At 31.1% G+C, this 12,432-nt stretch overlaps 1 long non-coding RNA gene across 1 annotated transcript; it reads right to left on the reverse strand.

Annotated features, from left to right (window-relative positions):
- Positions 1-4,609: 4,609 nt before the first annotated feature.
- LOC126855095 (uncharacterized) lies at positions 4,610-6,727 on the reverse strand. The gene is made up of 3 exons (XR_007688188.1): positions 5,393-6,727; positions 4,887-4,968; positions 4,610-4,637 (listed from the first exon to the last, which is right to left on the reverse strand). It is a non-coding gene; the product is annotated as an uncharacterized LOC126855095 (long non-coding RNA).
- Positions 6,728-12,432: the final 5,705 nt, after the last annotated feature.

Consider the following 12,432-nt stretch of genomic DNA (forward strand, 5'->3'; position numbering starts at 1 on the left):
TACAATTAATAACTTAGGTCATTTTTGTGTGAAAGTTGATATGAAATTTTCAATAAAATAGTTACATATCCAAAATTTTCTACTATATTAACCTGGCATTAAAATTAATCGACTTTAAGATTCCAACTAAATGAATTACGGGTCATGGAATTTTAGTTAATCCATTTATATCAACGAATTTTTAGAACCGATGAAAAAGTACCATTCGCAGCTAGCTGCATCAACGGCATTGAAACACAATCCAATTTCGGCTATAATTGCCGCATGAAAACATCGTTGCATTAAAGAATTGCTAAACATTTATCTATAGGACAGCATGATTTAAGGACTCCCATCTCGTCGCACCGAAAGCAAAATGGGAGTCTAACTTTTCGAACGAGAATCCTTTGCGCGCACGCGGCCGAGTTTTCTCGTCTTTCTTTGCGACGTCCGTCACCGGCGGAGTCCCTAATTAAGTTTGCACAGCACTGCCGTCGCGTATAAGGCGGAAAAGTATGTAACTTTGTGAGTTCAGAGGGAGGTAATGCGAGAGGAATACTTAATATCGAGCGCGTAAGCCACGGTACTTATATAAGTATAAGTATATACGCGCATACAGGGCGATTCATTTAATATTACATTGCCTTGAATGCTTTCTCATTTTATATAACTCAAAAATTAATTATTTTTCTATTTAATGTTTTAGGATTTAAATACGCGAAACTACAAATCGTAAATAATTGACAGGATTTTTACATAGCTTCGTGTCTTTTCCGGTTACGCGAAGATTGTAATTGCGCGTCATAGTTATCTCTATAAGGATTAATGTACCATGAATTACGTCAAATTCCGTGTTGTACATGAATCTACAATATCGTATAAATCGATGCATGACGATGCGTTGACCGGAAGTTGCGTGTTCTGTTCATCTTTCTCGCATAGCTCGCTGCCGAACACAAAGTCGCGATCCGCTATTAATGTGAGACACAACACAGCTTGACGTAATGCGAGAGCACACCCTCTCTCTCTGAGCAAAATGCAATATCAAAGTGCTCTAGAGTGCACCTACATACATGTCGATGCCAGTGGCGTATGCAAAGAGAGAAGTTGCAACTCAATCCGATGCTATAAAATGGAAATAGGGCTGACCAATTTCGAAACCACTTTGTTCTGTTAACCCTTGACCGACGAATGTCAGTTCACTTATAATTCATATTTAAAAAATTTTTTACAAGACTCATGCGATAAATAAAACAAGTATTTCACATGTTCATTTTAGAGAAATATCAATTTTTAGTGTAAAAACATTTTTTTTTATATATTATATATATATATATATATATATATATATTTATTTATTTAATTTATATACATAAAATTATATGAATAGAATATATATATATATATAAAATTAAAATTTATTATAAAGTTTTTTGATATATATAAAGGAATTTGACAGCATATGGCTTTTATGCCGTTCAAAGATTAATAATGACCACGTAGACGTATGACTAAACTTTGAAATATTTCGTACATTTGATATATCTGCTTTTTCTAAAGATATATTACGCGAAATTATCCCGAACATTGGAACATTTTTCTTCCATGATTATTTGAATAAAAAACTTTTAAGAAAAAATTATTATATATAAATTGAATTAATTAAGATTATATAAAAAGAAAAAAGTGACAGAGAAAAGTAAGATATGTTTAATGAAATTTTTTCTAACAAACAATAATTATATTTTTGAGTTTCTAGACCGAACAAATCTTTTACGCGTAAAAAGAACACTCAGTATTTGAGAAGAGAATTCCGTACAGCAACTTGAGAGCTATCTTAGTGAATTAGCAAGCTAAAAAACGTCGGTTCCGCGAATAGCTACATTTTTTTTAATCCGATATTATTAGCCCTGAAAGAAGCCTCCTCGTCTGATTCACATGCCACTCCTTGACAAGCGGCCGCAGAAGCGATCATTACGCCACTGATCGACGCAAAAGCGCGCATGTATGCATGTATAACGCTTGAGAACGGTTGAGCTTGATGTTAAAGTGTATCGCTCTTGGAACACATCGAGCCCGCGGACTACGGCCACACACTAGGATCAAGCGTGATAATACGGCGTCTGTAATAAGGTACATGGTACTATGGCACCACGTGAGTGCTTGCTCAATCCGAAGTGAAAACGATACGAAAAATTTTATTTCGCGTGATTGCACTCGTTCAATTAAATTATCTGATTAATCTGATATATATTCCATTATGATGATATATTGCATTAAAAATTTTAGAGTATATTAAAATGTTTTTATATAAAAAACTGAATAAAAAATGTATAATATACATTTGTATATAATATTTTTAGTCTTAAATAGTCTTTAGTCTTAAATAGTCTTTAGTCTTAAATAATCTTTAGTCTTTAAATTTGTGCAACCAAATATTAATATTGACAATTTAATATTGTGTTTTTTTTATATAAATATCTTTACTCATTTGTATACTTTATTTTTTTCATGCATTTTGCAAATGCGAGAAAAGAAATATATGAAAAAGACAAATATAAAAATCAATATATAGAATTGAAAAATTTTAACTGATAGCAATTCATCGATGAAGATTGATATATACATATATACGCGATTAATTTACAAACGCGCCGCTATGACGTTTCTCTGTTTCCATTTATTTTATGCATTTATATATTTATTTTACACGTTTCCGTTTATTTCACGTTTTACATGTCATTTTGTATGTAGATTCGCTGACCAGTTTTGGTCATTCATTATGCATTTAAGTCAATCATTTTTCGGGCCAGAATATTTTAGCCACAATCATTCTGATTACATTTAGTCAGAGATGTGACTTTGATCTCTATCAGAGATTAATGAAGGGAGATCAATGAGAGAAATTTCTTCCGTTGCCGAATAATTATCATTGATGATGCAGAAGTGTAATTTTACACACGGGTACGGTCATAAGATGTTACGATCATCTTATACGTCATTGAATTTGACTTTGCTTCACCTAATATAATGCCAAGCCATCAATCAAAATATGGTTTGATTGATATTTTTATACAATATATATAATACACTATATATATATATATATATATATATATATATATATATATATATATATTATTATTTATAATAAAAGTTGAAATAAATTTTTATAATAAAATAAAATTGATTAAATATGTATATTATACATGATTTAATTAATTGATAACTTGGATTTACATCAATCAAAGCAAAGTTTTTTAATATCTTAAACTACATAAGCGGATAGGTCACAAAAAATTAGGATAATTAAAAATTGAAAAAGAAAATTGGCATGTGTTATAAGAATAAGATATTCTCATAACTCTTTATCGTTACAATTAATAAACGCATGTTTTTTGAATAAAATAAATAAGTAAAATCTGAATTGAAATTCTTTTTATTTTTCTTTAATTTAGGCTTTAATTTACACTTGTAATGTGCTTTAACGCATATTAAAAAAATTTATCAAAAATTATTTGGTCTAATTCGTTGTAGCCCATCCGTTTTAAGGCAACAAATCTATATCTACAATTTATGATCTACCTCGCCTTACTCGTGGATCCTATTTGCGTGCCCTAAATGTTCATTATATACCTCTCGCTACGCATTTTGGCCAATATTGGCCGCCTATTTTACGTAGCTTATATCCATTCTTCGGGCCAGTTGGACCTACCTTTCGTTGCTCCTGGCCATTTTCTGAATTGATCTCCAATAAGAGATTGAAAAAGGAGATACATCCTCCTCTTATACTCCTTTTATGCTGGTTATTTATTCACCAGCGAATAATCGCAGGATTTTTTTGCACGTAAAGAGATAAACTCCTGCTTTTGCCGGTAATTATTATCGCCGGCAGATGAGTGCGTTTATTTCACGCTCGTTGACGATCGTACGATTTTACGATCGTTAATTGGACATTCATTTTAATATAACTTTATTTTAACTGAGACAAAGCCAAATTATCAATCAACATTTTAATTAAAAAATTATAATAATAAGTTATGATAAATGTATAAATTAGATTAAAATTTATATATTAATATAAAATTGATATAATAATATAATAATATATAAAATTAATTTATATAATAATATATAATTGATAATAAAATAAGATTAATTTTCATTTATGTCATTTATTATCATATTACAGATAATTTAATTGATTGAACATTTGGTTTTATATCAATTAAACAAAGTTTAAGAACAATCCACAAACAAATTCTACGATGGATGAGCTATAAGAAATTAGGATAAGATTGACGCGTGTTATAAAAATAAGCTACTATCATGTATATAATTGATAAAATTAATAGCATCCTTCATAAATCTCTTTAAGATAAAAATCTGACAAATTGGAAAAAAAATATTTCTATAATCTTTCTTTTTTAATTTACTTTTGCAATAGATGTAATGTATATTAAAAGAACTTGTTAAAAATTATTCAATTTAATCCGTTTTAGCTCATTCATTATAAAGTAACGGATTTATCTACAATCTATAATCTACAATGTACATCTACAATCTCTACAAATCCGTTACTTTAAAAGTAAGTAAAAGTTTGTCACTCACCGGCACTGATGCGCAATAGCGGAGATTTGGTCTTGAGGCTACGTTGTCTGCAACACACAAATATAAAATCCAAATTATAGCAATGCTTAAAATAATTAATTTTTCAAAAGAAATTATTATTTTTGTTCGCAGTTTTATATCCGATGCGTATAATAATAAGAAGGTATATAAATATGAAATAATTTTATAAATTCTAAAAAAGAAAAATACCTTTTTTAAATAAAACTTTTATAATATGAGTCTCTCTTATTTAGATAATGATTTATGATAATTAATATAAAAATAATAATACTCACCCTTGGGTTGCTCCGCCGGTGCAGGATGCCTCTCCTAGGCCTCCTCCTCCTCCTCTCAGGATATTAGGGTCGCTAGGTTGATCTATAATACAAATAGAACCAAATTGTAGCAGCGCTTAAAATAATTAATATTTCAAAAAATTTATTGTACGCATTGAATTTTATATTCGATGCATATAATAATAAACAGATTAATAAAACAATTTTATAAATTTTGGAAAAAGACATAACTAATAATTTTTTATTAGTTATTTTTATTATAAATATTACCGTAAAATTATCCAAATTAAGCATGTCAAAGCTATTATACATTTTTTTCAACTTTTTGTTGCAATTTATATTTTGAATTATATTTCTAATATGTTTTAATGTATATTAAAAAAGTCTATTGAAATTTATTTGATTTAATCTATTTTAGCTCATCCATAAAAAAATCAAATTACGTAATATTTTGCTCAATTTAAATTGCACGTATGTGATTAATATACAAATAACAATTTACTTACCATAGGGTTGCTCCACTGATGCCCGATGCCTCTCCTAGGCCTCCTCCTCCTCTCAGGTAAATTCACACGCGCGATACTAAAAACGGCACGCCCGCACTTTTAATAAAAAATACTTCCGCACTTGTACGCGCGATACTTTGAACGAAACTCCCGCACTTTCGAATTTCGGCACGATCGAACCCCGTTTCACACGAGAATCATACTGCGAGTCGACAAGTCGGGAATTCACGATTACTCCGAGCTAGGGTTAAGCGAGCAAAGGAAGAAGACGAAATCGATTGATGGAATCGACGCTCAATTCTTGTCCGCGCTTGTTCTCACCGAGGGCCGACTCGAACTTTATTAGGAACGATCACAGAGAACCACCAAGTTTCTATCATACAGACTGAAACTTACGCTTATCATAAGGCTGAGAGACGGGTCGAGAATGAAGATACCCAAGTCCTAAGTGTCACAATTTAGATCACTTAGAAGATGAGAAATCAGCTTCTCTAGCGAGCGAAAATCGAACCTAATAAAACACAGCCAACTGTCCTCAATGCGATACAGTACAGCTGATAGACGGTACAAGATGAGGGAACGACGATTCAAAAATCGATCGAATTCTAACCGATTCGGGCCGAACCGTTCGTCGAAGCAGAGCGTGCCCCCAACAGCCAATTCTCGAACCGAAGTTCTTGATTAACCGCGCGATCGTCGCATCTATACTATGCACGATCATACGTTGCTACGCGGCCGGCATTCACCTCAGCCGCGATACTGAGGCGTTTTAACGTTGCGTCTCCATTAATATATTAAATTTATTAATACATAAATATTTATATAATATATATAACATTAATATTGTATTAACGTTACCTAATATTATATAAAATTAATTATATTAATAGGGTATTAATATATTACCGATAGCAACGCTGAGAGATATCCCAGTTAGTCGGCAACGAAGTACGATCCTCGAATCGTGAAAACGGGATAGAAGTACGACGCGAAGACGCGACGACGCGAAAACGCGGTTATGCGGTTACGCGACTCTCTCGTTGCTCGTACGCTCCGATGACGAGCAACAAGGCAACGCACTAAGTCCTCCACAGATGTGCGTGCCACATATGAGTCATTGTACGACTCGTGGCAATGCAGTATGGACACGCGACGACGCGAAAACCGTCCGCGGCACGATGACGGGACACGGGATCGGCGTCGCGACGCGAAAACCGTCCGCGACGCGTTGACGGAACCGACGCCGCGAAAAGCCGTCCGCGGCACGATGACAGCACTAACGATACGACGAGCCGTCCGCGGCACGATGACAGCGACGACGGCGTTGGGTGCTTGGTTTCCCTTCTTAGTAACCTCAGGAGGCCTTTAAGGCCCTTAAGGTACCATCCGGGTACTATGCCCTCCCACCACGCCAAGGTTACACCCTAGGAGGGTATTATATGCATATAATTTTATAATATGATATATATATATATATATCATATTACAAAATTATATACGTATAACGTGAGATTATATTTGAGAATAAGAAATGTAGATAAAAATCATTAAAAAAATTTTATTAATAATTTTCAACTCATATCGTTTTGAATAAATAAATTGCGTGAAATTTACTTTAATATGTGTTGTCAAAAAAATAATTATTGTCTTGTGTTATTGTTAATTCGAAATAAATTATAAGACATATACATTGCAAAATTGTACAATATAAATGTTATATACATGAAATGATAAATGCATCAGAAATTAATTATTAGTCATTCAATTGATTGCTACTCGTGATGTGCGAGATTATATTTGAATGTAGAAAATGTAGATGAGAATCGTTAAAAAAATTTTATTAATAATTTTCAACTTTTATCGATTTGATTTCGAATGAATAAATTGCGTGAAATATTTAGTTCGGTAAATAGCTACCGCTTTGATACGTTATTAATTTTATAAATCTTTAATTATGAAGTTAATTTTACTGTCGGGCTGTTTGCTAATTGTTAAATAATAAATAATGATTGCAAGAAATCACAGAGCGTCTGTCTCAATCAGCCTAAACAGCTCAAACATCAAGATCGTGTACCAATTTGTTTTCATCAGCGATAATTTAGATTGAAAAACACGCATTATCAAAGAAATGAAAAAAGAACAAGCAATGTGTATATTTTAAAAATAATATAAATGAGGTAAATAAAATATATAATAAATAGAATATATAATAAATTACTCACGGTATGCTGTTGTTTCGCACATCACTCCATATCTTTCTAGGTCTTTATTTCCTCTCTTGTTTATCCTTTGCTGTTTAATCATAATCACTTACAGTCACTCGAGAAAACACAATTAATTATGGTTAATCGTATATTCAATAATCGCAGAATAAATTTACAAGGCACTCCCGATCGAGGAACAATTACACGAGATACATTTTATTATATCACAAGAGAGTAATACAGAAGATATGATTCCCGCTTGACATTTACACAAAACCAAAATCATGTGTGCATTGTTATAAAATAATATAGCAATCTTTTAATTAATAATTATTTTATGCTCGCATTTTAGAAAAAAATTATCGGACAAAATATATTTGAATTATAAGAATTAATTAAATAAATAATTATTATCCGTAAAAAATCGTAACGAAATTTACAATTTTTATCTCTATTAATTTGATTTTTATTCACAATAATGAATGATCGCAATTGAGAATTTGAGAAAGATTTGTATTTACAATTACTTACATCCGCAATACAGTTTCGTGTCTTTTTTTCGTAAAAGTAAATTAATTATTAATTATAATAATCATAATAATTTTTATTCTAATACTAATCGCGATTGCAATCGCGATCATTTAGGAAAAGTATTTAAAAATATGCGCAGCGTTTCGTACCACTACGTTACTATTCGAGTGTCTCCGTACGAATGATAAGACCATGCATGTAAACAATAGGGCCAAACACTATGTTATTCGAAAATTGTTGCCAAAATATTTTACGTATTATCATATTATATGTATACGCGGAGTATTAAAGTGTATAAAATATATTTGAAATTATGATTAATTATTAATTGCACGAATGATATATCACGAAGCCTTTCGTTATATTAATTACTCAATTTTACGATCTGATTGTTTAATTGCGCGATAATCTTAATCCCACGCCGTCGAAGGATAAAGCATTGGACGAAATATATTTAACTTTAAATATTTTTGAAGAAATAATTATTGCTTATAAAGATCGCAACAAAACAATAATTCATAATTTTGATTCCGGTCTTGATTAAATGTGTATATACATCACTCGAAATACGCGCTAAAAAATCTATCGTAGCGATATAATTACGTTGAGTTAATATTAAATTATAATTATTATTTAAGATAAGCAAAAGATAACTAATTATTAATCTTATCAAATTATGTCACGATACTTGTTGCGATCGCGTTTAGGAAATGAATTTAACGGAGCGTCTCGCACTGCTACTTTACTGTTTGACTGTGTCGTACGAATGATAAGACGTAGGAAAGGAATTCGAGCGTCTCACCCCACCCCTACAATTCTATTCAAGTGTCGCCGTATGAATAACAAAGTCGTGATACAACGTAAACAATAATGAATGTTTACATTGCCAAAGCCGAATATCATGTAATTGTTAATTCGCTGTCGAAATATTTTCCGTGGCGTATATTCAAACAGAATTATATTAAATTACACAGAAATTTTAAATTATAGATCAATTATTAAATTAACAATTAATATAGCACGGTTGTTAATTATTTGGATCTGCGTTTGGATTATTTTATTGCGCGTTTTTAATTCGAATAATGTTTAAGCCATCAAAAAGTCGAACGATAAAGCATCGGACAAAATATATTTAATTTTATTATTATACGATTAATTATGATACTTTAATATGCTTACAAGTGTTAATCATTTATAATAAATGTAGAAAACGATCGCGATTTAAAGAAAAATCTAATCTGACAATGTGCGGAGCCGTGGCCTTCTCGCTCGAGTGTTGCCGCACGAATGACAACAAGACTATTACGGATATTGAACAAAACAACTACGTTTGTTGATATGTCACGAAAAATAAAGGCAAAAAAACAATGTAATAACTGTCGTTGCCGGCTTGAAATATTTAATATATTATAATATAGATTTAAGTTAATTATTTTAGTTCTGTATTTTAAATTAATTTCTGTAAATGATCTATTATTCGCATGCGTGGTTTCGAATCGCACAATATATATATATATATATATATATATATATATATATATATATATATGTGTGTGTGTGTGTGTAATAAATCTTTATAAAGAAGACAAGAGGATAGCCCATAAAAACGTTTTCTCTACGTTTTATCATCCTTATCCAGCAACGCCTCTTTACGCGTTACACTCGATCTTGATCTGCTTGAAAGCATCAAGTCCATCTTTGTTCCTTATATCCTTATCGGAAAATAAAATCTACACTATCTCGATTATTAGCTGAATGCAGCATTTTTCAAGCGCGATTGAAATTCAGGACTTTCCTGTATAAATTTAAAGCAATCCTCAAATACATATTGATATTAATGGATGTTGTTGATAGGATGTTTAATTGATTAATATTTTTGTCATAGTCTTCATTCTTGTTATTTTTCAAATTAATCTTATATAGCTTTTAAGATTTGTCTTTGTAAAAAATCGTCGAACTGTCATGTGTGAACTAACGTATTTCCAGGTTGCAAAATTTATCAATTAGATATAAATCTCTCACAAAATTTTCATGAATAAAAAAATAATTATGTTTTGTCAAATCATTACTCTATCTCTTTTTTTCTTTCTTTCTCTCTCTTTCGGAATCGTCGAGATTTACGTTACGTTCGACGATTAGAGAGAATTACAGTCATAACGAAGGTAAAATTTACATAATCCGTAGTGAGCGTTTAAAATATGCTTGATAATCGCTCATCATCCCTCTCTCTGACGGATGTTGTGCAGTGATTGCCTGTTGTATAACTCACATCAAATGGTGTATAATACTTGCCTAATTGGACTTAATCTGATTCATTATTCTAATATCATTGTGACTATAGAACGCGGCAATAAGGGCGCATGTAAATTTTGTATATATTATGACAGCATCAATAAATGAGCTTTACCCAATACTAGAGATTATTGCCTTTCAGCTGAGATATTACTCAGAGAAACTGCGTCTGATTACTCTATTCTCGTTTCTTTATTTAGTCGAATGTATTATATATTCTTGAAGAAATATATCATATTTATAATAAATTCTAAAACATTTAAAATAATGTATTATTAATAATATATAAATCGATTTTATATGTGTTAAGTATTTAAAATATTGAAGAATTAGAAAATAAAATAATACATTATTAATTATAACCGCCGAAAAAGCATTAAAAATACAATAATTTAATATTAAGAAATAAAACATTTTTGTAGCTTTCTCTTACACTTTTTTTAATAATTATACATATAAATGATATTATTAAGAAACAGTAGCGCATAATTATTTTTTGTATTTTATAACAACATTACGTTCAACGCGGTGGCGTTTCTAAAATCAAATAACGGTCTCCCCCTCTTGTGTCTAACATTTCCAAGTGCTGTTCGAAAACTTGCTTCCTACGCTTCTCTTCTTTGTCGTTGCAATCGTTCTCCAACATTGTATTCTCACCTTGGCTCGTAACGAGATCACCCATTCACGATTTTCCAATCCATTCAAGTCGGAATGCTGGGCTGCCTTTTAATCTATTTTCGACAGACGCGACGTGTGCTCAGCCACACCTGGCTATTCTGCTTCCGACATCTGTGCACTCTTTATTTCGCGAGACCCTCTTTTTACAAATCGATTTATTTTCCAAGTCGTAACTATTCGGTATCTTCGCTATTTGTTTCGTATTATATGTATATTTGTTTTTTTTTTTTTAAGATTTAAACAAAAATGTAATCAATAGTTTTAATAAAATTATAAATTGTACAAATTTTTTATGTAATTAAATAATATTATTTACAAAATAATGTAAGCAATATATCATAAGGGAAATTCAAATTCTAAACTGCGCTATAAATCAACTAGATTAATTTCAAAGAGTTATGATGAGCTATAAACGAGAAAATATTATTATCAAAACAATTTCTTCAAAAATCGTCATTTCTGATACATGACAATAAAGTAACTTTTTAAAATAAATAATTTTAATTTAATTGCTAATTTTCCATTGATGCATATTTAATAATCTCTCACGTAGATGCTATAAGCTACATAAGTAAGCTCGTAATGGGTGTGAATCACGTTCGGTGATGTCAAAGTGAAGTCTCAAAATTATAATCGCAGATTGCACGCTCAGCATTCCAAATACCGTTTATTTTAAGACGAGTGTACATTCAGCACAAGATGACTCATATGATTTTACCACATGCATATTTAAATATTACACAAATTAATCATATGTTTTGAAAATATGCAAATTAGCAACTATTCCTGCAGCAGCTTTTCGTGTCTCTTAATGCAGTTTTCAAAAGACATTTGCAGATGATACTTAAAAATGTATAACTTTGATCTGATTTCGATATAGCAGTTTCTGCTTTTCCTCGTTTAGGTTTAGAAACTTTGCAAACGAGATCTGTTTTCTCTCTATCGACTTCCGAACGCAAAAAATCCTATGTATAAGTCATGGCATAGGAATGAACTCTTTGAAGTTTCTTATAGTTCATCCTGGCGGTGCCGTTCGTCGATCGAAATAGAGATGACTGTGTAGCGATGTCCCACCATGTGCGTTTAACTAGTCTGTCTCACGCATAAATAAAATTGTCTATGCTAAATACGTACTTTGCGTTGGCAAATGTGCCCGCATGCGTGTTTAGAAAACATAGTTGAAATTATATACGAAACGCGGACATTTGTGTTGTGAAGTTTTATTATAAGTTTTATTGTTAGCGCTTTATAAAATATTCAATATTATTAATTTTCTTTAAGATAAACAACATGCAGAGAGCTTGAAAAATTAATGTTCTTTTGCCTATTATAACA

This window comes from Cataglyphis hispanica, chromosome 15 (genome assembly GCF_021464435.1).
Source record: "Cataglyphis hispanica isolate Lineage 1 chromosome 15, ULB_Chis1_1.0, whole genome shotgun sequence".
Taxonomy (NCBI): Eukaryota; Metazoa; Arthropoda; class Insecta; order Hymenoptera; family Formicidae; genus Cataglyphis; species Cataglyphis hispanica.